This window comes from Motacilla alba, chromosome 1 (assembly GCF_015832195.1).
Source record: "Motacilla alba alba isolate MOTALB_02 chromosome 1, Motacilla_alba_V1.0_pri, whole genome shotgun sequence".
NCBI classification, from domain to species: domain Eukaryota; kingdom Metazoa; phylum Chordata; class Aves; order Passeriformes; family Motacillidae; genus Motacilla; species Motacilla alba.
In genome coordinates, this window is record NC_052016.1 from 114,011,015 (window position 1) to 114,035,843 (window position 24,829).

General features: G+C 36.8%; 1 protein-coding gene across 11 annotated transcripts in view; it reads right to left on the bottom strand.

The window, feature by feature from the left end:
- The window catches only part of DMD (dystrophin), a 1,161,005-nt gene that overhangs the window by 218,110 nt on the left and 918,066 nt on the right, over positions 1-24,829 (bottom strand). The gene's annotated exons all lie outside the window — the stretch shown is intronic.

A 24,829-nucleotide genomic window follows, 5' to 3' on the forward strand; every position in this document is an offset into this window, starting at 1 on the left:
ATGAACCATCAAGTTTTCCTAGCACACTCACACACTCAACTCTCTTTAAAATAACCCAAACAACCAAAAGGTCCTCCAATCCCAGCCAACAGGGGAGGATGAATTCATGAGTGCATTCTTTTGGGTCTGCAAAAAATAAACCTATGCAGTTGACTTCAAGTTCTCACCAAAGCCATCACTCCCAGCAGAAATTTCTGCACATTTTGCTATTGACTGTATTTTAGACACCTTCCCATTTGAAACATTTTTTTCTTTAAATAAGCCTCTGATCTTTTTTATGCCCACAAAATTCAACTGAAAATTTCCAGCCTGAAGCTTTCAAAACCTTGCTGGTCTCAAGGAAATATTGTTCAAAGGGAGTCGATATGTTGGTTTAGTCCAGCTTTTTTCTTCAATCCATTCCCCACTTCCATTGTGAAATCCGTGCCCGTAAATGTGACAATACCACTTTTCTTCTCCACAATTTGCAGGGATAAATCACTTCTGTTTAGATTAAATATGCAGCGACATCCTGTATATAATATGCAGTGCAGTTTGCTTGTCTATGTGCTTTCATCAAGGGCAGCACAAAAATCCTGAATAACCTCTGCTCATGTGCTGTGTAGTCTCAAAGTATGTGCACATTAAATATGATGCAGCATGGAAATGTTGGATTGACTCTGTATAAGATACTGTGCCTACTCTGTTCATGTGTGAAAGGTCTCAGAATTTCTGAAAATGCTTGTGAACTGTGAACTAGAAATCCCCTGTTATGTATAGTAGCCTTATTGCTATGGCACTATTTGATTAGAGCCACTTCTCATAACCTCTGATAATTTATCACTCACAATTTACAGATGCATTCAAATGCAAACTGAAATTCAACACGTGCTTTCAAAACTGCATGCAATTCACAAGATAAAATTGTCATATGGTTTGGGTGGTTAGATCCAATAAGAACTTGGATCTGGATTTTTTGACAGCACATTAAAATATGCCTTCAGATAGTTTATTTATAAGGTGATTCTGTTTGGGTATTAAATCTAAGATCACATCAATACATATTATGGAGTAAACAAATGCCTTCATCAATTTTTTTTTCTCACTGTAGAAAGTTCAGAAACTGCAAATTTAGCTGTTGGTGTAATGGAGCAGTAAAATATAATATATTGTCTTTTTAAAAGTCATTCTGACTACTTCTTGTAGCCCTTGTTTCATATCAATGCTATTTTTGATATCTTTGCTAAAGAATTTGTACAAATTATACCTCTCAGAGATTTAAATACTTATTTCTTTTGCTTGGACTCACATTTTTGTCCAGTAGTGAATAAAATGAGCAAAGAGACAGAAACTTGGTGGAAAAAAAGACCAATCCAACAAACACCATCAAAAACCCCTCAGAAAAGCAATATAATTCCATTAAGGGATTCTAATATTTATGTTACAAACAGAATTTACTATATAAGACTAAGACTAAATTGGCTACCATCCTCCAAACCACTATTCCTCCATGTGGAGTACTCACCTCAATTAAAACTAACACAAACCCCAAACCAATATCCAAGTGGTTTGGTGCTTTGACACCTAATCAATGGAACCTAGTTGCACAATCACAAGGTGCACCAACATTTCAGAGGTGAATTTCCACAAATTATCCCTGCTTTAAACAAGACTCCTCAAGAGGTCCAAGCTGCACTTATGTTCATTCATTCTTCAAGCCACAACTTTTTTTAGGCTTTCGCTTCTACCAGCAGTTATTTTTAATAAACCTAGACAAAACTTGTAAACTTGGAATATCTGTTCAAAGTAGAGCTTCCTCCAGAAATTCATAGATATCTGAAATTGTCTCATGGCCGTTTCCATGTTCCTAACCTCTATAGTGTTATATTTTCTAAACACATTTTTTTCCACATGCAAAAATATCACAATTAAACATGATGCTTATTAAAAATAAATAAGACAGAAGTTAGCCAATGTAATTCAAAGTCAGAAACATAAATAGTTTGGTAAGATCTATTCACTGTGGCTCAACCTTTGAAGTTTTCTGTGAAGTGCTAAAATAGTCAGAATCAAAAAAGCTACAGCTTGAGATACTTCAAGTGAGCTGTGCAATATAATTGCACAGCTAATAGAAGCATAATCATCTCAGCAGGAATTAAATAAGGCAAATACAACTGCTGAGTTGTTTTTCAATATTATTAATTTCAAAGTATATCTTGCACATGCTGGCATATTTAGGGAAGCCAGGCAACTTCAGATCACAAGAGTACACATTTTAAGAGCTTTCTTCTGATGATGCAGCATGTAATGAAAAAGCTTTGAAACAAACTTAACTCAAAGGTTTAATGTACATATAAAAAATACATCTAAACCCCATATATTTCATACTTCAACTTACTGCATTTAAAAGCTTTTCTTACAAATTGAACTACAGAAGAAGTTAGTAGAATTAAGTCAGCAGCTACGCTAACTCTACAATACTGGTTTTTTTCTTTCCCATTATTTCAAGTTAAAAAATTAAGGATAAATTTGTTAAGCAGTTTTCAACACATAAAACCAGGAAAAGAGGAGGGAAAAAATTATTCTGCTTTAAAAGAAAGGGTTTGTTACTAAAATAAAATCAAGTAAATAATAAGTAATAATGATATCCTTATTCTGTGTAGAGGAGTATTGTAGTGCAGCTATTGCAAAAGCAATAACAAAAAGCAGAAGGGCAACAAAGAGCAAAAAATGTAGCTTAGATACCACTTGTAAAAAAGACTGAGAAAACAATCCAAGTCACAATGAACAAAAGGAATATGCTGCAATATGGAGTCACTGGCTTTACATTATGAAATCTCTAAAAGGTCAGGTTACAAGGTGGCATGTACACACAGCCCTTTAAAATCTAACACCAGTAGTGATTTTAACTCCAGAGTTGAGCATCCAGCTATCTGGAAATGGATGGGAAAAGGGATATTTCTTAAAAAGTGCCTCCAGGGTCTCTGAAGTCCCAGTTCTTGTGCATCGTGTCTAGCCTTGAATCTGTGAGTGTGGCACTAATGTAATGCTCAAATCTGTTTTATTTGACATCAGTCGACCAGCATTACATCCTTTTTACTGAATCAAGATGCCAAAATACATATAAAATTATCTGATTAAGAAACTTGATTAGTGGAGCCTGTTTTGCTTGTCATACTTAAATGAAAGAGAAGACCAAGCGGCCTGCTTGGCAAATCAAGCAGTAAGTCTTCTGTTCCCAAAATCTCCTGTAGCCTGGAGTTCTCATAGTCATTTTCCACTCACTCTGCCAGAAATGTCTTTCTAGAGAGGCCTCAGGCTCACAAAAGTTTTGCCGGTTTCAAGATGGGATTTTGATGAATGCCTTGGCTGCTGGCAAAATGCACACAAACACAAATCCTCTCCTGGGGACTGCAGCTTCACCAGGACATCCCTTCCTCAGCCTCTGCTACTTCCAGGTCACCTCAGGGTGAGGGGGACAAATTATACCACTTCAGGTTGGTGGGTTTTTTCTGGAATTGAAAGTTCTGGAATTTGTGATTTCTTGTCTTGGTGAAGTTCCTAGGGATAGCTAAAGGTCTTTGAAAGTGAGAAGAGAAATCAATAAGCTCCAAAGCATGCCTAATTTCAGGGCAATTTAGAGAACTTTTCATTCTGGTCTGATTCAGCCTAATATCAAATTGAAAATTTTCTTTGTGAATTGGAAATTTTGGGGTTTGGCCAAATCTTGAGACCAAACCATATAAAATGTATATCCTTTCAGAGTTGGGGTAGGATGGGAGCTGCTTTTTTTCTTCTCCACTTGCTCCCATTTGCTCATCAGTGTATTCTGAGACATGAGAAATCTGAGAAGATAACCTTTTTTTTTTTTTAAATTATAGTATAAGATTCCTTATTGTCCATTCAATCTTCAGAAACTTCCAAGATCATACTTAAATGGAAGGTCTCTAAAATGCTCTTCCAAAGCTAACAGCTTTGGAAATGACAAAATTCAGCTTCAAGCTCATTCCAGGAAATGAATTATAGTTCATCATGTGTCCTTCCTGATGAAAAGTGGAAAAAAAAGGAAAAAAAAAAAGATACCTTAAAGTATCTTTTAGATGTTTTAGAACCATTTTTAGAGCTCTAATACCTGCTTTGACTGTAGACAAAGACAGTAAAACTGACAGCTACTGAAATGAAAGCCTGATTTCTAATCCATCTATTACTCTTTGCTTTTTCCTGTCCACCAAGACTGCTGTAATCACAACAATTTTAAGAGGACTAAGACTTGGCTCAGCTCTACCCATCAAGGTGTGCTCGGAAAACACGAGCACAATGCTACTTTTAACAGAAGTGCCCTTACTCAAAGTGGTCTACATATTTCCTTGAAATAAGGCACGCAAACAACAGATGGCCAAGCATATGGTGCATCACTTACAGATATAACCAAACAAAACTTTTAAAGCTGCTCAAAAAGTAGGAGTGACCCAGGTAGCCTTGGGTCAACTGAGCAAACACAACTTGACAGCAGCCTTTTCTCACAGAAGAGCAGCAACTGGCCAGCCCAGAGAGGCGTGAGAGGTCTTGGTTCATGGACAAAAAGTGAAATATAAAGGGTCAGTCCTTTCTGAATGCCACCAGAGCCATGGGGGCTATCAAAGTCCTGACTCTTGGCACCAGCTGTAAAAACTGCCCAGAGCACAAACACGGCCAGGATCCTCTAACTGGTGGTACAGAAAGCCTTCTCTTAGGCTGCTGCTCTGTTTTATTATTGACTAGGCATTTCTGCAACTCCACAACAGCCGCACTGGTGCTGTGTTATGCAGAGGAAGAGGAGGAGAGTGAAACCAGGAAAACTGCAAACAAATAACAAAACAGTCTTTCTTTCACTGTCTCATGTGACATGGCAGGAATGAACACCTTTATGATAGACCTTTTAAAATGATTTTTCAAGCCTCCTTAATTTCTTTTCATTTGCTTTTATTACATTCTTAGTGTAAGCATGTGCACATGCATGTGCATTCATGTAGTCAGTGAATGTTCCTTTAAAAGGATAAAGGACACTTCTTAATATTCAGAACTGAACTTAGCTCAGCCTGGTGTTATACCTAAGCAGTTTCTGGTTTGATAAGGCATTGTGTGTACCCCTTTTACTTCGAGGTCATGAGTTGTACTCACTGAAATTATAAATACACTACCAAATACACAAATGTTCTCCATTTTGCCTCTCAACTTACCTTAATATAATTGTATCAGCTGTGGGAAACAGTCAATTTAGATAGATTAGAAATGACTTTTCACCCCTTTAAAAGACAGTTGTCTTTCAACTGCAAACCTAACTACAGCTAACTTGTCCTCAGGACAAGGAAGTCAACACATGCTGCATGTCAGGTTTATGTTGAATACAAAGTCAGAAATCCAGGAATCTGAGGGCCATGGCCTTTAGCAAAAGGAGCATCTAATACTGAATGAATATCCTGCGCTAGCAGACAGCTGAGATCTGTTGGATCTCAGGGTAGAAAACAGATTTCAAGAGAGGGAACATGTTTTCAAGAATTCTCAGTGGACAAAAGGAGGTTCTGGTTGCTGTTTAGGATAAACATAAAAATGTTTCCCATTGTGGAATTTCTCTTTGTACTTTACTAAAAAAACCAAAAAAGTAAAAATTCAGCTGAAGAGAATTCAATGCTGTCTTTTCAGATTATCCTGTCTTTGCTACTTCAGGATTGGTGGTGTCTCTAAAAGAAAACTAAAGTTCCTATTTTATAATTCTGCAACTCCTTAACTTCAGTTCAGACATTATTTATGTCTTATGGAAATTGGATATTTTGTAACAGCAAATAACTTTTTCGAGCACCAGAGGGACCACAGCCATAGCAAATGGAAAAGACTTTTTCCATACCCAGAGCTACAGAAGGGATGGAATCAACCCACCAAAGTAAAGCCTGTGAAAAAGATAAAAAATTAAACTCTTAATGGAGGAGATACCAGTTCCAGATAAGAGGGCTGTAAATATAGAATCTGGATAGAAATCAGATGTATCTTTCTGTTTTGTGTCATTCTGTGAGCCACTTGAACTACTCTATGGGCCATCAAAAGAGATCAGTTTTTCTGCCCCTTTTAAACTCAAAAATGTAACTAGAGCAATTAGGATGCTCTAGTTAATTACATATTCTTTAATATGTCTTCAGATAATTTAGCTTCCTGCCAGAGTGGACATAAGAACAGCTGTGCAATAGAAGCCTTGCTAATTCAAAATAAATGAAAAGAAATACATCACTGAGGGCAAAGTTGGAGAGAATGTATTTGAAATATATTGCTTGAGAACAAAGGTAAAGTGCACATTTCCCAAATATTACAAGAAAATTCATTTATTTATGCACAAAAAACAAATTAGCTCATCATATAAAGAATATCCTCAAATATGTCAAATGTTTATGGTTTAATTGCTAAATAAATTAAACTATTAAATGCAAAAACCTTTTTTTCTTCCTCCTTAAACTCAAAATTATTACTAATTGCCAAAAGCGATTTCCCTGTGTCTCCAACAAATCAGAAAACTATATTAAATAATTAAAAATAAGATAAATAGGGTACTACTTACACTAAAAACCTTACAGTGCTTTTTTACTGCTATATTTTCACTGCTTTTTGTTCAGATACATGCTGCCTTTGAAATGCTAGGGTTGCCATTTATGACTTTGCACATCAATTCCTTTTAGCTAAATATTTTTCTTCAGAGACCCTGGAGCTAGCACATATGTATGACACTTCCTTAACATTACAAAGTCCAGAAAATGGGTAATTTCAAGGAAAATGTATTGAAATGGAAATATAACAGTGAAAATATATAGTGTTAGTCCCTTTCTCAAACAGCACTGTTGCTATGGCAATTCTCAAATCTAGTATTTTCATGAGAAAGCTCTCTTCACTGAAAGAGCCTGAATTTATATCCACCTTCATATTTATATGCTCAATTACACTTCAGAAACAGCATATGAAAGGTTTAGTTCTGCTTCTATAACTTTTAGTCAATTCTTTGAGTAGATGTTTCTTAATATTTGGCTTCATACTGTAAGAGTCTGAGTGTCAAAATCAAATTCCATTTTTACTTCTCCTAGAAACCAGTTGATACTGCCTTGACAGCTTTCAGACATTCTGTCAACTCTTATAGGAATAAATATAAATGAAGCTAATAGAGTTGTCCTATTAAAATGGAAACACTACAACATTGAAATTTTTTTCGATAGAAAAGTGCGCATGTTTACTCATAATGGCAAAGAATGTGCATGTTAAAATCTTTCCTCTGGTAACCTCACAGTTTAATAACCCAGTGGAAAAATCTCACCATAAAGGTATCTTAAAAGTAGGTTAATCATTATTAGTTTGTTGATAATTGACTGCAATTACACTAACCCAAGCACTTTGCATCACTCTAATGTACGTATAATAAACAGTTCAATAGGGATCTCACTGTGACACAGCATTAATTAATACCTGCCTGTTGCAGAGTTACAGGTTTCCAATAGCCTCTGCAACAGGGACTCTTTGGAGGAAATGTCAAATCTTTCTTGTTTCAATGGTACTCATTAAAATTGCATTACAAAATACCATATGCTTCTACTGTGGGTATATTCTGTATTTCCAGTGCCACCAGCAAGGGCAAACAGCCCTGGTGCTGGACATGGGGCATGGGAACTCAACACCTCAGCAAGGGCAAACAGCCCTGGTGCTGGACATGGGGCATGGGAACTCAACACTTCACCAAGGGCAAACAGCCCTGGTGCTGGACATGGGGCATGGGAACTCAACACCTCAGCAAGGGCAAACAGCCCTGGTGCTGGACATGGGGCATGGGAACTCAACACTTCACCAAGGGCAAACAGCCCTGGTGCTGAACATGGGGTATGGGAACTCAACACCTCAGCAAAGGCAAACAGCCCTGGTGCTGAACATGGGGCATGGGAACTCAACACCTCAGCAAGGCAAACAGCCCTAGAGCTGAACATGGGGCATGGGAACTCAACACCTCAGCAAGGCAAAACAGCTCTAGTGCTGAACACAGGGTATGGGAACTCAACACCTCAGCAAGGGCAAACAGCCCTGGTGCTGAACATGGGGCATGGGAACTCAACACCTCAGCAAGGGCAAACAGCTCTAGTGCTGAACATGGGGCATGGGAACTCAACACCTCAGCAAGGGAACTCAGCACTTCTGAATACACCAGGTTCTGTCCAGTGCTGAAGACAGGCAGTGTCCTTTTCAGGAAGGAAATGAAAATGCCTCAAAATTTTCTTTCCTTTCCTGCAGAAGTATAGCGAGCAAGCAATTCAAAGGAGAAGTAGTCAGACATATAAAAAACTATGACTTGTAATACAAATTTTACAGCACCAGTTTCAAATCTGACGCTGTAAAAGCAGGCTCTTGTGAAGGGCGTAACTAAAGGTAAGAAAACCCCCATAAATAAGTGACAGACTGTAGATGGCAAAACACATGTTCCAACAGCTTGGAGCAGGATTATAGTCTTCAGGAAACTTCTGTACATTCAGGGGGAAAGGGGAAAAAATGCTTCTCACTGTTAAATTTCATGGCTTTTTTTTTTTCTCTTATGTCTGATAAAATTACCCTTAACAGTCGCGTTTCTCCAAAGGTTTGTAAAGCAGAAGTTTCAGAATGCAGCATGATAGGTCTAGACACACACGGCTGTAAACATATAAAGGATTGCTAAAATACATTTTGAAAACCCCTGCTTAGTGTATCTCGGCTTTGGAATTCAGAAGTCAGCAAAAGAAGCATACAGGGATATTGCTTGCAGCTAGCAACTCCAAAAAATCTACTGGGAATCCAAAAAAAACAGAAGTAGGAAGAGTTTCTTTATGCTTTCAAATACAACATTCTGAATTGTTTAGTTATTTACTGTACTTACAGGGCACTCAAAGACTGGCATTTCTACTCTAGACCAAGGATTGGTTCTAGTGAGGTTTTCATGACACAAGAATAATTGTGGCCCTGTTGAGGACAACTCAGACACTGGTAACTATAGAGACATCACACAACTATAAAACCACAGGTTCATGTCCATCTTAATTCTACTTGTGTGCAGTATTTTGGTATGCAAAAGTCATTTTATTGAAATGGGACTAAAATGGTAGCTGTTATGTCTTTGCTATGTTAAACACAGGTTAATGACTACATCAAAATTCATGGGTTAATTCTATAGGACACATACAAAGAAATTTGAAGTTCAGAAAAGCACAATTGACATGTGCTGGCTTTCATGTCCTTTTTTTTTAAGATAGGTTCAACATTAGAGACATTGCCTTTCCAGTTATTACACAAAAATTAGGTGCTAGGGACAGATGGGGAGAATTTATTTAGTTATTTATTAGCATTCCTAACCACCCTCCTCCTTTCACCAGCTTTTTTCTGGCCTGAGTTAACTTTTATTTATTCCACCTTCATGCATCTTCTTCAGTCCTCCTTAATCCTCTGTAGCTTTTGGAAGAACACATAAATAATAAGATATTAAACAGCACTCTTGGTCTGTTGTGACTTCTTCCTTTCATTTAAGCACATTCAGGGACTTTCAAGAAGACTCCTGCTCTGTGAGTAAGACTGTGGAGTATATGAACACTGAATTATTGAAATCTTGGAAATACACTATCACCCTGATTGAGGGTGAGAGTTATGACTCAGAACTATGCCATCTTTTATTCTGATTTAATCACAAAATCATAAGACAGAATATTAATTCACTGTATACGTGACATAAGATGATACCTCACTATAGCACGCACATGAAAATTAATATATTTCCTTAAACCAAATCACCATAATGAAAATTATTCAACATGTTCCTATTAAATTTACTTTGAAATTCATTTATTGCTCTGAAAAGCTTTAATTTTTAAAATATTTATTCCTATCAAAGGAAGACAACCAGCTCTAAAAATAGCCCTAAGTGATACATTTGGGGACTGAATGCAATCTGATTTAGTCTGGACAAGCCATGATCTGAATCTTTATGCTCATCTGACCCTAGTATTAAAGCCAATGAGCTTTACATGCTTTCAGAATCAATTTTCTAAAGTTGAGACAATTCTCTGTTGTCTAATTTAATACATGTTCTAGAAGTTAATCTTCTGATATTTTATGTGATTAGCTTAAACCATAAGACACTCACATGTTCATTGTACTTTTCAAAAAATTAATCCTGAGATAACTAGGAGAGTCTAGCAAAAAAGCCTCAGGAATCACGTTGAACAGCTCACACAGACCTCATGCAGCCATCCCATGCAAATATGATCCTCATTATTAAAGATTTCCTCACTGCTTAAAAAAGAAGATACGATATCGTATCGCTGCTTTGCTGGCTCTTTTCCCTCTTATAATAACAATTTCCCTGCCATATTAATGACAAATACATCATAATTATCTCTCTTCACCTTCAGCTAGAACAGCCCTTAATCTAATTGCATCTCTAAATTCTTGGGAAAACAGTCAATCATGGTAAAGACTTGTTTGACTACAAAACGAGTAATGATTAAAACAATTAAGACTCTCACTGCCTCCGTAATCCACAGATTCAGGAAAGCAACACCATTGTAATATGAAACACTGAAATACTTTCTGAATAGCAAGAGGAGTTTGTAACTTCTGATTTCCTGGGTTCTGTCAACTTTGCCAGCCCATTAACATTAAAATAGCTGCTGATGTCTGGTTCAAGGCTGGGCACCAGCTCAGTGGAAATCTCCACTTCATCTCAATAATGCCAGAAGACTGGTTTGGAGTTTGTGGAACATCAATTTGTTTTGTTTCCCCTCCACACCCGGCCACATACATTCTTTAAAATAGTAATACAGTTAATCAGTATGATGTCTTGGGAATGTAATGCAAAAGGAATTTTAAAAAAATCCAATTTCAGAACTGCCAAATTTATTTAGTACAAGCAATCGTATTAACTCAAGCCCACGGAACCCTCGTCCTGGTTTTCTTCAAAAATACTGAAGCACATATAAAACAAAACAAAATTATGGCTTCTTTAAAGAGCATCAAGTGCTAAGCATTTCATAACAACAGAATATTCCACAGTACAGCTAAAGGACAAAGCCAACCCCACTAATGAACAAGTGTAGCTGTGGTTGTACCCAGCATACCCAAACCAAATCTGGCCTGGGTGCTTTATGAACTCACAGGCTGGAGTGTCAAATAGACCAACTTAAAAAAAAAAAAAATGAATTTTTAATTTGAAAGGACACTTTCATGTCCTTAGAGTCTCGTATCTACATATATTTTTTACTTTCTTTCTTCACCACTGCTGCATCTGTTTGCTCTGCAAACGTAAATATCACTGCTATTCCTTCTACCCACCCCCAGATGGGAAAGCCCTTACAGCAGCTAAACAACTATCCTGAAAATAAAGAGTAATATCAGCTACTCATATCAATTTATAACAACCATATCCCTATATATGCAATTTTTGCATTTGCAGGACTAATTTACTCTGAAAATATCTACACCAACATCAGCAAAATACTAAACAAGACTTGAACATTTGTTTCTACAATTTTTTCTTTCAGTGGTGCAAGTGCTAAGGCAAAATGTAAGGAACAAAGACCAAAAAAATTAGAAGAAAGAATATGACTTTTGCAGTTGTTTTAACTCAAAATAGGTGTCAGAAGTGTAGCACAAAATAACTTAAAATAGAACAGTATTTCTCTGTGCCTGAAAAAGGAGATGAATAGGGAATTGTTTAAATTTATTCTCTCTCCATTCATTAATATTCCATGAGACAATTATGATAGACTCAAAATAATTTATTTAAATTACAAAATAATCTTAGCAAATAAATTCCCTCTGTAGAACATGTTGAAACTGTTTATTAACACCATTTATTATCCCTAACAAGAGCAGCATCGCTTAGTTTGTTACAGAAGCCATGTAACATTGCTTCTTTTCCACCCAAGTGGATGTGTGGCTCCTAAAGTAAGATTTCCAAAGTATAATACAATTTCAGAAACCTGTTTTCAGAAAATATGATCCTGAAGACAGCCAAATGTAAACAGATTTTTTGTTGTGTTGTCCAGGTGTGAGTCAGCAAGAGCAATCTTTTGGGAAAATACAAATTTCTCTCTGCTGCTTCCCTCATTTACTAAAACACCCAAACCTAAAAGGACTGGGAATATTCCAAACCAACTGTAGACCATCACTTTCTATAAAACAGTGGGAAGCAAGTGGCATGGGAATGCTGTGACTGCAAATTCTGGAAAGCACCCAAGCTTTCCCAGTAGCATCTGTGGCACAGTTTATTTTCTCAGCATTGCCTGCTGCAGAGCAGTAACTCCTGAAGGCCTGGAGGAAGGCACAACTGAGCCCAACACTTTGGAAAACGTGCAAACGTTTTATCTTCATGACTCCAAATACCATCGACAACATTCCAGAAGAAATGATGTTTTATCTCTAATAGCTCTATGCTTGAGATCAGCTTGCTCAGTGTCAGTGCTGTATTATAAACAGTGTGCTAGAAGTGAAACCTAGAATGCATTTTGGAGACTGACAGCCAAATGCAGACGCTGTATTCTCGAGCTAAATACACTAATAATTCTAAATACACTCTAATAATTCTAGAGCTAAATCGTATGCATTAACACGTTCATACGTAGCACGTTTATGATACATATATCTCTAGCACATTAAATTTCTAAATAATTTCAAAAGAAGTTCCTTATTTCATTGGTCCATAGCATGGAGAATTTCAACCTAACATAACATGTTAAATATATGTTTTCTAGGTGACAAATGCTTCATAAATAAGACCTGTTTAATGTATCTAGCAGCAAAAAGAACAAAAAAAGAAAGGGGTAACATTTCTACCTGTCTTGCAGAAGAACATTAAGAAATCATAAGATTACTAAATCCCCAAGAAATGCCCTGGAAAATAAAAAATTCTTGGCTCTTCTGGTTCTCAGTTGTAAATCAGCATTCAAAAGGCATCCTTGAGAATCATAAGCAGAAATCTCAGATAAAGAGAGGAAAAATCCCAAATGCATTTTGGTATCACTAGAGGTATTCTGTATTGTATTTCTGTGGCTCATCACTACTTTAATGAAAAAAAAAGGAGTTATAGATTATCCTTTCCATAAAATTAAGTATCAAAAGACTCATTACACCCTTGAAGCAATTAAGAGGGTTTGTGTTAATTTCTAAGATAGCTGTCTGTCAATGGTTTAAAATATCTACATCATGTTATTTCCAGTGGGTACAACAGAAAACACATCAGTAATTTCAGGCCCAGTTCCTGCCTGCAATGTATGGTGTAACATGGTTTCTGCACACCTTGGATGGTAGAACACCTCTTTAAATTAATGTAGGCAGGAAACAGAAAGACTGCATAGGAATAAGTCTGCAGCAATCCAGGCTTGAAGCTAAATTGGATTATTTCAAAGGGATGGAACAGAGATGTGTAAGATACCTTGGAAAAAAAGACCTAAGCAGAAGGAATGCTTTTAGCACCCCAGGCAACAAAGAGCTGCGTAGAAAATATCCCGTACAGTCCATAGGGAGACCAAAATACAATGCAAAGAAAAACAGAACAAAAGATGCTCTTTCCAGGTAATGCAAAATTACAGGTATTTTAGTAAGGTGGATGATAATATCAGCATCCCTATCATAACTCACAGAATTATTTTCTACCCTCCCAGACACTTTAAAATCACCCATGTATGTGGAAAATCCTGACCTCAAACTCAGCACCTAGAGTTGGTGCATGCAGGGTATCAATGAAATCCACTTTTCACTTCATTACCACAACACTTGAGATGTGAGAGGCTTCAATTCCAGCCAACTGTATTGCCCAAGCCCCTCACAGAAATATAAATAGATGTTTAACTTTCAAAGGATCCAGACTGTGCTTTCTTTTCTGCGCTGTTTTTTGAAGTTTTGAGATCATCTGTTTTATGTAATGTAGCGGCAAAAATATTGCCTCTGAGTTAGCTGTGCAATAATTCACTCTTGCTACAGCAATGATTGAGTAAACAGAAGCTTCTACCAGAGGCATTCTTTTCTATTATTTATTGTAATATTTTTCATAATTTAATGAGAAAAATTTAAAAGCAATATTTTCACCCTTTCATGTTAAATTAATTTACAGTGCTATAAGCCATAATGAAAACAGAGAAATCATCAGCAAAACAGCATGCTAATAAAGACAGATTTCTACGAACTTTCTTAACTAAACTCATAAAATAATTTTTTTCTGTCTCTGTCAGGTCCAGCTTGTCGCTATTTGTTCCCAAGTATTGAGACATACAGTGAAAATTACACAACAATGAAAAAGCAGAAACTCTATAAGGACATAGAAATTGAGAAGAAGAAATATTTTAAGCAAATCTGATTTATATTAGCATATATTCTAAATATCTGCCCCCATATTATGTGGAAATGTCAACCTCCAGCCTTTTGTGGTAAAGATCTTAGAAATAAACCCATAAAATATTTAAATTATTAAAGTAACCTCAAAATTAAAATAAAATAAAATAAGTAATTTGTATATACCCATAGTTTTCTCTCCTCCATCAAAACCCAAACAACTTGGTGAAGAGCTTCTGTACTGAGTCAGTGTTGACAATCTGTAAAATTCCTTTTGCTATCAGCAGCACTTGAGTCTCCTAGGATGAGGCTCAGTGAAAGGAATTGGTGGCTTTGGAAATGCTGCTGCAAGTTTGCTCCAAGGACTCCATGCGGAATTTCTGCTTCCATCCCGATCACAGAGCTGGATTAAAACTGGTAACAACCCTGGCTTCACCTGAGGCACCGTGAGCCCCACAACACCTGGGGGTAAAGCTGTGTGCTCAACATCCAACAGGAAACACAAGATTATGAGACAAGAAGCTGTCACTTACAGCTCCCCTTGCAGAAATCACATTTTTTGGTGGTATTTTTCAGGCGGTGCTCACCCTCCACATTATTCCACGTCTCACAAATCAAAGGTTAAAATAAAATGACTACTTTTTTTTTTAAGCAAATCAAAAAAACCTGGGATTTAAACAGTGCTGCAACTCTTACTCATGAGGCATAGAATTACAATATCACAGTTAAAAAGAGAAGGAGATGATCCGTTCAGGCTAATGCACTGTTGTGACTGTAATAGGTGTAACATAAGTGAGAACAGGTTTATTTCATAGCTTTGATCTCACAGCTTCCAGCAGGTTTCCAGGTTCTGGAAAGAAAGGATTTGCCACTTCATTTATAGATCAGGGAAATACACTTTGATATAACCAGTACAAAAAAAATAGCAGGACAACTGTAAGCTTTTCCCAGCAAAAGACCTTTGAAGTTCAACAATGAAATTAAGTGACTCAGTCTTTTAGGTTTTGTACTTACTCCTCTAGAAAGTGTGTCTTGCTATTTTTTTTGTTGAGCTATGAAGTAGTTGCAAAAAAAAAAAAAAAAAAAAAGTCATTAAAATTGTGTCCAATCCAGCAGACTGAGGTAGAAATTAAAATTAGGTAGGTTTAATAGAGTAGACAATGTATGGTATTTCTGGGGAGAATATAATTTATATCTTTAATCTGCTAGTTGGTGCTCACATTTCCTCCATTGGCAAAGTTCGCCTAAAAACTGTAATATCAGATTCAGATACCAGACATTAATATTCTGGCATTAATAAAAAGAAGTCACACAATCTCTTTTTAAGGTGAATTCATTTATTTCACAACAAATTCTCAGTGTAACCTGATATAAGTTCTTTTTGACTGACACTTTTTTTTTCAATAAGCTGCTACGAGCTATGAAGACTTCTAATATGAAAAAATTAGATGAAGTAAGAAAATAAAAATGTTCATCTTCCAAACTGATTAATATGCATGCTTCTTGGTGCCCATGGCCTCTTTTGGTTTTGCATTATCTTTTCAGCTACACAGACAGTACAGAGATGAAGATATGCATTCTAATTTGAGTCCAGGCATTTTCACTCTCATACCAATGATTCTGATGACTCTTAGTGCATAATACTAAATCCAACCTAAATAAAAATATGATGAGCAATGTATTATTTTCTCGACTATAATTGTTCATGAATACCGTGTTCTGTTTTAGATGCACAATCTAGTCTGTTGAAAGCTGCTAATTTACTGAGGCAAAAATGCACTGCTAAATTTCTGTTCTCTCCTGCCATTTCTACAGCCCCTTCCACCTCTATTCTGATTCAGAAGAGTTATTCCCAACAGAAGAGTAAATGTGAAAAACTACTCTTATTTCAGGCACTTCCACCCATTTTATGTGGAAAAGAAACATAAAGGACAGCAAGCATTAACACTTTCCCACCTCGTGACAACAGAGGCAAGACAAGCCAGAACAACATCAGGCTTAAACATTTCTCAGAGAGTCAGAGAAAAAAAACCCAAACGAGTATCACTGCCTCAACACTTATGAGACATTTGTGTGGGAAGGAGGGTCAGCAGAAGACACAGTTTAAAACCTGGAGTGATCAGGCAGAAGAAATTTTCTCGACTTATTTTGACATATCTTCTATCTATAACTAAATTCATGGTCATCATTTTGGGAAAAGTGATCTCAGCAGTCTGAGGTTACATCTTGTTTCTTGTTTCTCTTCTGTTGCCTCATGGGCAATTGCATGATTTAGAAGTATACAGAGCGGTAGGACCTACGTGGAACTATCAACTCTTTAACCTATAAAAGATCACCAAATGAGGTGAAAAAAACCCTACAAAACCCCCACCCCATTTACACACAGAGAGAGAACACACACACATTTTACACTGAGTTTAGGCAGCTAGTGTAGTCAGTGAGTTATTTAGCTGCTTCTCCTAGGCTCTCTCTAAGTCAGAGGAGAGGAATGTTTCTCCAGGAGGCACACAGCCCCAGCTTAGCTGGACTAAACTGCCCTTTGGAAGTGCTTCTCTCTTATCTTCGTCTGTGCAGAGTTGAGAAGACAAAGAATTGCAACTAAGCTGAGCTCAGTGGCAAAACCTCCTGCAGCAAAACCCATTCAGAAAGAGCTCTTGGACATTTCTCCACGGTGTGAGGAGGTACAAACACAGATGCTCCCACATTGCTAGAGAGGTGAAGAAAATGGGATAACTGCATCTGGCCAGCTGCATAACTTTCTAGATTTCACCAGCTCTTAGCAGGAACTTAAACAGCTCACACACCATTAACACTTAAAAAAGTAGGTGTCAGAAGTCGACTCTACATCACCTGCAGTAAGAATTCCTGCAAGAACAGGTGGCAGATACACAACAAAAAGAGGTTACGTGGCCTCTAAATAATTTTAAGGCAGACAAAACACTGGAGAGAGGACAGTACTGCGTTCCTATAATCTGGTTACTCAGTACATTAAACTGATACCTGGATACAAACAGCGGAGCTTGTGTCTTTTTGCACCAGGGTTTACATCCTGCTAATTTTACCTAGTGAAAATTCACATATTTGAAAAAAAAACAAAACCACAAAACCCACAAGGTGAAGGTATAGGCTTATCTATATAAGCCTAAACCCACATGAGAATATATATGAAGCATAATAGAATGTATATATAAATACAATTAATATAAAAGAAGAACTTATAGAATTTATGAGCTTATATCTGATTTCCAATGTCATAGGCTCTAAATAAAGTCCCTCAGTCTCATGAGGAACAGCTCAATAGTGCTATATTAGGGTACTTGGTAGGCATCATAACATCAAATTACCTTCCCCTCATAAAAATACACATAAAATCAGAGAACTGACAACACAAAAATAGCAATTATAAGCCCTAGAAAGAGTACTAAGTAGCTATATATCTTCATTACATTGTTTGAACTCTGAAAATGAAATTATTTAATAACAATTTCAGAGAAGTTAAGGCCAAATATAGTTACATTAGCTGAAACGAAACACAGTAAAACTATGACAAGTAACTATAACTTGAGGCTGGATTTTCTGAATTCTCAAACATGAATTTTAACCAAATGGAAAATCCTGAATACCAGTTAACAGTCTCCTAACCATTTAATACAGCAGTGCCACAACGAAGCACAAATGTCCCCTTTCAGAAAGTTGTTGATGTTATCAGTGATAACAGGTGAAGAATACACTGGAATCACTGCAAAACAGGATGACATCATAATTCTGTACCAATAGCCAAAAAATAGTCTTTGGATTAGTAAGTGGGAAAATGGCAGTTTATGTGGTGAACATCAATAAAATGAAATCATCCACTCAAGAGAGAAAACCTACAAAATGAGATGGAATCCAATGAAAAGAAATGATTCAAATGAAAAATGCGGCATGCAAGGAGGAATGAACATGTGGAACTTTGTGTTGACAGAAGAGATTCAAATTCTTGTCAGCAGTTGAAAGAAAGAAAGAAAGAAAGTGTAAACCTCTGACAGAAAATGAAATGGGACACTTGGTGCAAAAAAGTTACTTTTGCCGAGCATTGTCAAAAGTAGAGAGTGGGAGTTGCTACAGTAAACAACTGCTGCACAGTGCATATACAGAACAGCTACTGTTGTGAAAAAAGTGTAAATTCACATCCAGAAAACCTGTGACATGGCTGCTATATACTCATAAAAAGAGAAATTTGGAGGTACTTCTTAGAAGACGACTATTTTTCTCAGTCCTGTTTAAAAACCTTTCACAAAGCCAGTCTAACTTTTCTCTGTAAATGATTTGTACTTTTATTTTTATTCCTTATTTGTATTCTTTGTAGGTCACTGACTTCTTACACATTCAGGAAGATATCTGCCCTAAGCCAAAATTAATACTCTTCCTCAGATATGCACTGTACAATTTATCCCTTTTACATTAACATGTTAATAATCACAATACAATCATTTTTCTCTTTTTGCCTGCCTTGGGAAAATACACATTTGGTCTCACAAATGAAAAATTATGTGCTCTTTAGCCAAGTGTATTGAACAGTCTGGTACGAGGCATGATTGCATAAGGCACAGATACCCTTTTAAACCCATCATCAGGATATATTAAAGGCTACCACAGGGTTTTTGCCTATTTTTTACTGACTATTCACTTTTCAAATAAATTCACTATAAGTGAATACAAAGTGAATAGAAGAACTAAATTACAGATTAGACTGCACTAGTACATGCTGATGGTCACGTGAAGATGGAATGGCAGAAGTCTCCAAAGTTCTGGTAACCACCCAGTCTAACTCCTGCCACTTCAAATTGATGGGCTACAGTGAAATAGGACATATACTCCCAAGGATCAAGAGAAAGTCCATCCATCCCTTCTCTGGATGAAGGAGAGCCTGCTTTAGAAAAGCCTACACAAAAAATGATGTGGCATCCTGTAGAAGTGGTAAGATTAGGAGAAAATGCAGGAATTGGAACTTGATCAGAGTAATGGCAAACCACCTTATCCCTTCTATTCCATTTCTACTTGGGATTTTTCCATGATCTCCTCTAATACTCTTACACAATAAACAGAACCTCACACTTCATGCTACAAAAGCTTTTCCCATCTAACCTGTGTTTAAAAACCTGTGTTTAAAGCTGGTAGGGTTTGAATGCTGATCTACAAATGAAAAATTAGGACTGCCCCTCTGGTGTGCTCAAAAAACTTTTACAGAGGAAATACATAAATCAACCAAGTGAGAATGAACTAGGTTATTTTGGATTTTTCTTCTAGCATGATTATGAGAACAGACGCAAATGAGAAATTAAAAGAAATTTATGTTATTTATGTTATTTTTTGCAGACACCTACTTTATATGTGAGATTTCTGACAATTGAGAGCTGTTTATTTTCATGAGAATAAGTTTTAAGAGCCTCATTCTAGTACCAGAGAACTAGATATCTTGATAAAACAAGCCTTTTACATCCCAAAAGAAAATTTGTGCTGATAAGGGTTTTTTCTTTTAAATTCAGAAACAGAGAGGGCAGAAGCAGAATACACATTAATGCATTAACTCAAAGGCAAACTGCAGCAGCAGTACATTTCTGCTTTTATGATTCAGACCATCCAGACTAAACAAACTGAAACAAAATTCTTGACAAAAAGTAATGACATCTACCTATCTGGTTTATTGCTGATTTCTGACCACTTCTCTTTGAAAGTATTCAGTATTTGACACTTGCTGTGAACAACAAAGGAACATTAATCCCCTTCCTTGTGACTGCTAATTGCAATACTGAAAAGATTGTGACCATGTGTTTTCAAAGTAATAATTTTTTTAAAAATCCACTCTGAGGAAAAAAATTAACTCTGAGATGCTATCTAGCTCTTTCTGAGATTAGATTGTAAAGAGCACTTGTTTTAACACTCAAGATTTTGCAATTTCTCTTCTATTACTCAGTGAAATAAGATGGCACTGACAGCTGCTTTTCTAATCCAGGTACTGTAGAACAGATTTTACTTTAGAATTGGCAACAAGTTAGCATAAAAGGCAAAATTGGAGAATTAAACTTTTTTTAAAAAAACAGGTAAGGGAAGAAGACTATATGTTATTTTTAAAGTTTTCAGGGAACAATTATAAACACAAGTGACTGAAAAAGTGTTTCAGAATGGAGAATGACAAAGTGTTTCAGAACAGAAATAGAATACTTGAAAATTAATTAATATCTTCTAGTAAATTCAATTGAAATAAGCAAGAATATTACAGATACATTCTCTTTTCTATTTTACAGAGATTCATCATCTAATCTGTAGGTCATTCACAAAATGAACTGTGTTGGAAATAATATATAAATTATATTTTAAATAAATTTGGAAGCAATATTTTATTTCTCAAAGAACCTATCCTGATAAATAATTGAGAAGTGTCAGGAATATGTTTCTACCTCAGCTTTTTACTGCTGTAAAAAACCAGCTGCCTGGACACCTTAAAAACAAGTGAGCACCTTTGAAGAACTGATAGGAGTAGGAGAGACAGGAGTGCCTTGTTTGCTGTTCATGTCCCCTTAGATGATGTTTTTAGATAAAAAGATCCCTGTGAGAAAATAAGTGTACTGCCCATACTGTGTATTCTGAGGTATAACTTGAGGCACTGCATATTTTCATATTATGAGCAGCAAAACTCCTGACTCTAATGGAAAACTACTTAGGTTATAAGGTAAGTGAGCATGAAGGTGGCAATAAAAATAAATCTGCTATGTATTTCATGCTTAAGTATTAACCTTGCTTCATTTATCATACTCTGGCATACTTTGAGTCAGGTCTATACTACCAATAGTTTGTCAGTCATCATAGATTATTTCAGAAACGTTTTTTAAGTTGTATATATAGTACAAAAGCCTTCTTCAGTTAGTGTTTACCTAGGCATCACACACGGTATTCTTCATCAGATTTCAGTGAAAAAAATCTGTGATTGTATTCATCTACAGGCTTAATATTAACTGATTGCATTCATAAAGTAACAGGATAAATCCACACTAGCTCAAAATTCTATCTAATATCACATAAGCTGCATAAAGTGTCACATACAGTTATTGCTAAAAAGTCAGACCAGAAAAGTACTTCATCCTATCATAGAATTCCTAAGGTTGGAAAAACCTCAAAAATAATCAAGTCCACCTGTTAACCCAACACCACCAATTTCACCACTAAACCACGTCCCTAAATGACATGGGATCCAAGGATTGTGACTCAACTACTTCCCTGGGAAGCCAGTGCTTGCTCCAATATTTGACAACTTCTACTTTCAGAAAATTTTTCAGGCACAGCTGAGGCCATTTCCTCTCAGTAGAAGAGAGCAACTCCCGTCTCTCTACGACCTCCTATCAGCTGAAAGCCTGAGCCTCCTTTTCTCCAAGCTAAACACCCCCAGCTCCCTGAGTCACTCCTCATAAAACACAACTGGCCCCAAAGCTAAGCCCTGGGAACATCCCTGGTGTCTGTCCCCAGCTGGATGTGACTCCACTCTCCACCTCTCCCTGGGCCCAGCCCCACAGACAGGTTTTACCCAGCAAAGAGCACACCCATCCAAGCCATGAGCATTTCAGTTCTTGAGGAGAATGCTCAAGAAGTGGAATTTCTTTCCCACACAATCCAGGAACCTCCAAGACTGCCTCTTCTCTGCTGTGTTTCTGCATTTCCAGATGAAGTTCTCCAAGAGAATAAAGTCTGTAAGACTTCACCCGTTTGCTTGTGGAATATTTCATCTTTCTCTTCATCCTGGTGGAAGGTCTATAACAGACTCCCACCAAAGTATCTGCCTTGCTGGACTTCCCCTGATTTTTAACCAAAACCACTCAATTCTGTTGGCACCAGCATTGAGCTCTAGACAGTCAAAACACTCCCCTTCATACAGGGCTGTCAGACCGCCTCTCCTTCCCTTGCCTCTCTCTTCTAAGGAATTTATAACCATCCACTGCACACTCCAGGCATGCAAGTCATCCACATCTGTGATGGCAACTGTGCCATGGTTTTCCAGCTGCCCAATGGGTTCCAGTTCCTCCTGTTGGTTGTCCCTGCTGTGTGCACTGGTGCAGGTGGATATTGGGCTATAGATCTACCCACCTTTCTGCAGGGAGAACCCCTAATTCCTGGACTACCATTCTCAGGTGCTTCCACGGTGTCTAACTCATCAACAACTCTTGTGTCTTTGCAGCCCCAAGGATCTCCAGCCCCTACCTCCACCGAGCTGTCAGACCAAAGGACCTCACTAGCACACCCTCCCCCAAACGCGCTGTTCCCAGGCTTATCTCTAGTGAGCCTGGTTTTCTATCTTTCTCCCTTCAAATCCAGTTTACTCTTTATTAAACACTGATAACTCCTGTGCAAAGATCCTTCTCCCCCTTTGGGATTGGTGTACCCCATCTGTCACCAGCAGGCCTGGTGTCATGTAAACCGACCCGCAATCATAATTAACACAGCTGAGAGTTTGTATCACTAAAAGTATGAAAGCAGGAAGTGAAATTAATTTTCATCTCCTTCATATGGTTACTTAACAAACCGGACCTCATGAGGACACGTGATGTATTTCAAATAAAAAAAAAAAGCAGCACATAATTACTCAACTCCTTGGAGTAACGGGTTTGTATCCTTGAAAATTCTCCAGAAAGTATTCTGTGTGAATCACCTCAACTATTACATTGCTGTCAGTTCAGACAAATGATGCATGCAAATACATGCTTGTACAAACAAACAGGGTGTTTATAATGCAACATTTTAATATAATTACATCATGGGGTAATTAGAATGTGCAGCTATATAAGTCTCACCTTTCTCCTTCTGCTACTGAATGAACTGCTAACAACTAAGGAAAGATTAATCTTTATTAGTGACAATTGACTTAATGGTTTCTGAACACGAAAAGGAAAACAAATGCCTAAAATGTGATATTTTCCTAGACAAGCAACTGCTGCTACATAAAAAGTTTCTGTAAAGCAAGTCTTTATTTTCCTAATTGTTTAAAGGAATAAGATAAAGTTTGAGAGTGCAAAGCAGAAAGCCAATGGATCACTAAAAGTGAGATAAACATCGGTAGTGACAAGTATACAAAGCTACTACTGAACTCAGAAACTCAGGTTTTTCATTATTTGTACAGAAAATTATCAAAATACTGGTTTACAGCTAGTGGTTAAAAATATCAGATTAAAACAGAATTGCAGCATTTCAAGAGTCCTAGTGACTATTTTCACATTATCCAATTCTACAGAACTGCATAAAGAGCAAGACAGAGACTGTAGATCTAAATCCATTTGTTATATTTGACCATAACGTTTATGCATTCTAATAAAAAGAGGGAATCAAAGTTTCTTTCCAAAGATTCATGAGATATTGGCATTTAATTAGAAAGCACCATTTTATTTTACCTCCTAGAATCTGAATTCGGTCTGGTTGGTGAGAGAAAAAAAAAAAAAAAGAAAAAAGATTTCATAAGGGGAAAAAGAACTAAGTTGGGAAATTCTAATTCTGACTGAAGGAATTTAGGATTTTTTCTATGCTGGGGCAGGGCTTGCAGTTTTACTACACATTCTGGATGGTAACAAACCATATTGAGGACATGGACTGGATTTGAATGTCTGTTTTGATACATGTACAATTTACATAGCGAGTTTCTTTGAATATACTGATTCTCAGTCATTGCCTGATGTGTTATGTAGGGTAAGTATATTTCTGACCCACAATGCAGAGTTTAAAAAAGGCTTATCACTATTTATGCTTTATGTGGCTGGTTGTATGCATTAGTGAGCAATAAGAACATTTCCACAAAGAGCATAAATACATACTTTGGAGACTTCTGTGACTTAGTAAAGCTCCTTTTTCTCTGAATCTTTTATATGCATAAACTGTGTGTAAACTACACATTTCTGTCATGTTCCTGTTTTTCATCTTTATGCATCAAAGTGAATTGTGAGAGAGAACTCCCACAAGCAGGGTGTGAAGCCTGAAAGAATCAATGCAGCAATACCTGAGAAACAGAATGAAAAGCCATACTCTCTTTCCTGATCATTCAGCTGGCATCATAATATTGTTTTATTGATAAAATTGTGCTCCATTACTCATTTTTAGCAAATAGAGAGACAATATTTGCACCACTGTCAGGAAAATGTAACTGTTTGAACAAAAATCTTTCACATTAAAGATTTGATACAGAGCACTGCGTTATGACTACTGCAAATATTACCCATCATAATAAATGAATTTATTTTGCAGCTAAGAATTATTGAACTACTATATAAATTTACTCTTTTTTTTTTAATCACTTATAGTTAAAGTTTTCACAGTATGTTCTTCATCATTAAATAAACTAAAGCATAGAGTATCCAGGGCCTTAAATCTCCAGTTTTGAACTTCCTGTCAAAACCAAAATAATGCACTATGAGTGAATACAAGATATTTCTTCACTGAAAAGGTCACTGAGCTTCGGAAGAGGCTGTCCAGGGCAGGGGCTGAG